This window comes from Pinus tabuliformis, chromosome 7 (genome assembly GCF_031772625.1).
Source record: "Pinus tabuliformis cultivar Carrire ecotype Pingquan chromosome 7, CPIR1, whole genome shotgun sequence".
Classification (NCBI taxonomy): domain Eukaryota; kingdom Viridiplantae; phylum Streptophyta; class Pinopsida; order Pinales; family Pinaceae; genus Pinus; species Pinus tabuliformis.
This window is the reverse complement of record NC_142293.1, coordinates 587,984,719-587,988,858: the sequence shown is the minus strand read 5'-3', so window position 1 is coordinate 587,988,858 and position 4,140 is coordinate 587,984,719.

The following is a 4,140-nucleotide window of genomic DNA, read 5'->3' as shown; positions in this document are numbered from 1 at the left end:
ATACCAAGTATGGTATACACACAGGTTCGTCTTAACAAAATCGCGTATACACGCGGGTGTACCAATCAAAAGTCGCGTATGCGTATGCACGCATTTTCATGCACGGAAAAGTGCGTACATGTCGGAAAGCTTATTTTTGGGTCCGTGGTATTTAGACCTATGGTTTTGGTCCTTGGTATTGCGTCCGAAGTGTTGAACCCAGGTATTGGGTCCCTAGTATTGGTTCTCAATGGTTTTGGACCATGGTATTGAGTAAGGCCTAAGACTATAAAAGGAGAAGAAGATCATTAGGCAAATGCATTGAGAAAGTCTTGAATATCTGACAAAGTATGAGATCTAGTATGCAGGTTATGGGTTCATGATGCTTTGCATGATCTGAGCTAAGGAGGAATCTCAGCGGTAGATGGAGAATAAGATCTAAGGATAGATTGGGATCTAATGGCTTGGAATGAATCATCTCTATATGGTTTGATCATGTTTATTCTAGATCTGTATACTGACACGTGTGACACCCACGTTATAGTGCGGGATCTGTCAGATAGGAGGAAAACACACAATGGATAATTGTCATTTGTTGCAAAAGTATACACAGACTCCCCAACAATTGTTTTGTAATTTCTGCAGGTTAGTAGGCCACGACGAGCGTACTTGTCGCAGCTACAAGTTAATGATGGATCAGACCCCAGCCTATCGGATGTAGATAGAAACATGAGCCCTTGACTTAGTTGCAGGGATGGCGCACACTAGATTTCAGGGGCGAGGCCGAGGACGAGGAGGAATGGGACCAGGGAAGGGCTGCAGATATCTAATTTGTTACAATTGCGGAGGACCAGGGCACTATGCCCGCGATTGTACCAACCCGACGAGAATATCCTGTTCATACTGTGCTCAGTTTGATCATGAAGCAGTAGATTGTCCTACGTTGATCACGCAGATGCGCGAAAAAGGGGTACTCCAGCCTCCTCTGACTCAGAATATCCAAATGAGGAGGTATGAACAGTGCGAAGAAGACCCAAATGTGAACATGATGCTCAGAAGCGGTGCGACCACAAGGGAGGATAAGGGGAAGCAGCCCAAGGAAGATACATGGGTTCGCAAGGCTCCTACAAAGGAACTTGAGTTTGACTTAGAACGTGCAAAGGAGACGTTCATGGAAGCTAAGAAGAGCTTCGTGGAGGCCTCCACTTCAGGTAGTAAGGATCAACTAGAGCTAGGGATGGATCCTTCTATGCTTACTACCTTTTTGGAGACATGCATGAAACTGTTGCACAACAATAAGGAAGTTAAGGGACTACAGGAATTGATCACCAGGTGCGTAGGGTCAGGGGAAATGCGCGTAGTCTGGAAACTGGGAAAGCACGAATTACGCACCGGGAGGGAAATGAGATTGACGACGCATATTAGTGAGTATGAAATGGATCAGGTAATCCTAGACCTGGGTTTAGAAACGAATGTATTACCGAAGCCGACATGGGAATGTATGGGTAGGCCCACATTACAATGGTCCCCTATTCAATTACAAATGGAAAACCAACAGAAGATTTTTCCCATGGGGAGGTTGCAAGGGGTAACAATTGGTATCGAAGGCGTGAGCACACAGACAAAATTTGGAGTAATATAGATCGTCAATGACAACAATCCTTATCCCGCGTTGCTAGGAATAAACTGGGCGACTGATATGAATGGAGTCATCAACCCGAGGAAGCGGAAGATGACATTCGAGAAAAAGTCCCTACGTGTAGTAGTTCCACTAGACCCAGCCGAAGGAGCATGCTACACCGAACCTGTGCACAACGATCAGCTGGATTGTATTTACCAGATAACCGCACTAGACTAGGAGCGAGTGAACCTGACTGCAGATGGGAGAATCTCATGGGAGCGCGACAGTTCCTACACTTCAGATTCAGATGAAGAAGTAGGATGCTGGAAAAACTTGTTGCACGAAGTGACAATGCTGAATTGCAACATGATGATTAGATCACTGCGTTGCATGAAGACAGAGGCAAGGGAACTGCCAACATATGATGGAGTAACAACGGTGGATGAATTCTTCGACAAATTTGAAAGTGCAGTACCGAAACAACAGTGGTACGGTGCGTTGGGATGGGCACTGCGCGCAACACCCTCACGATGGTGGAGTACACATTAGAAGACCATTGTAAACTAGTGCAAATGTAGAATATGGATGCATTTACGATTTGGAAGCCCCCAGTGTCAAATGAGAGCGGGGCAGTTGGACGAAGCAGCTTGTGCGCCCACCTATGTCTATGGGGACGTGTGCTATGCAAGCACATCCCAGGCTAAGGATTGAAAATCCGAACCAGATGCGGTAGCAGGAAAAGCAACACACGCCACAAATATTCCATGTCGGGGCATTCAAAAAGCTATGCGGAATCATGAACAGAGTTCACCGGGCGAGACGAACTGACTGGGACCTGCGCGTACCAGCGGTTCGATGGGCGTATAGGACCATAAGAAAAAACTGGAGCACGGAAGTGATCCCAACATTGACGAGAAGAGACAAAACCATAGGAGTAGAGAAGAATCCCCCTAAAACAACTCCCACAGTTGGGACAATACGCGAGGGCCCGGGTAAAGGAATTATGCAAGTACAGGACGCCATTCGGCAAGGGAACTTGAAACTTCACAAACTCGAAGACGATTGGCTACGACTAAGAAAGAAAAGCATGATATTGGACGAAGAAATCAACAAACTGAAAACCGAAGTCGCGCAAGCATGCTGTGCCGAGAAACTAAACACGATGGGACAAGGAATAGCCAGCCATACTATTGCAGTAGAAGAATTTATGACCCTGCTACCATGGTTGCGACCACACCTTACTAGACAAAAGTAAACAGGGGAGCACACCGCATAAGGAGGAACGCGAGGCACTGACTGGCGCAAGGTTAACTAAAGGAGGTGAATTGAAGCATCACATCATTGGTGCGACCACCTGACTAATCGTAGGAAGCACAGTCTCAGCGCTCCAAGCAGTTGAAAGGGAGCGTGGGACTATAAAAGAGTCTGGGTGGGAGCTACGCGACAAGGAGGTTGTGCACAAAATCAGTATGTCGCAAGGGTCGCGGCTGCGCATAATTGACTACGCTGCTACGCGGGTAGGCTAGGAGGTGACCGTTGGTGTCACTGTTCATGAAAAGAGGTCGAATTTAAGGCAAAAAGGAGCAGGCGACAGGCAATTAAGACACGAATTAAGAACGAGATTTGGGACGATCTGCTGCCAAGAAGGCATTAATGATGCAGAAGTGGGGGGAAGGGCCGAATTCAAATTCAAAGGATGCTATAAAACCCCCAGGGCCAGCTCCAAGGCAACACTTGGTTGTTTGAGAATTGAGCAAGTACAGAGCATTGAGCACCACATACTCTTACCATCCTCAAGTGTAGACACAATGATAGTTGCTAGAACAAGAGTGCGATTCGTTGAAGTTACTGTGGAGCCTGGTATGGCCCATGAGGAGCCTGGAGAGGTGGCAACTACGCCCGAAGTTCCAAAATCACCACGAACGCCGCGACCACAGAAAGATAAGCAAGCGAAGGGGCCAGTCGATGTATCCCCAAGAAACCCACGGTTTGGCAAATTATCAATGGCGGAGAAGGGAAAAGCCGTCACAATCGAAACAACAGAGGAGGAGGAAGACTTGCAGGCCCTGATTGCCCAAATTTAGGTGCACGACAATGAGGTGGAGGATGTCTCCCAAAAGCATTCTGTGACAAAGTTACCTCCCTACATCCCCTCGTGGAAGGAGAAAGCCAAGGTACCGAAGGACGCAGAGGCCACGAAGAGTGCGCTCCAAACCCCGCTCCTCCCCCAGGATATAAGGTTTGAAGCTCTGCCGTTGGGACAAATACCTACTATGAAGTTCAAAGATTGGGACCTCGTGGATAGCAAGAAATTCCCATAGTTTGCCACGGAGAAGTTAATAAAGCAGAAATGGTTGCGTGGTGTGGAGAAGGTTGGGTTACTCCATCTGCGATGGATACCCCACTACCACCGCGTGCCCATCACCATTTTTTTCATCAGGCAGCTGTTGTGCCTGGTGCATGATGGGTATCTCTGGTTGGAGAAGCCGATTCCCTTCACGGCTGATCTGATTCATCGATTTCTTGACTGCGAGTCAAAG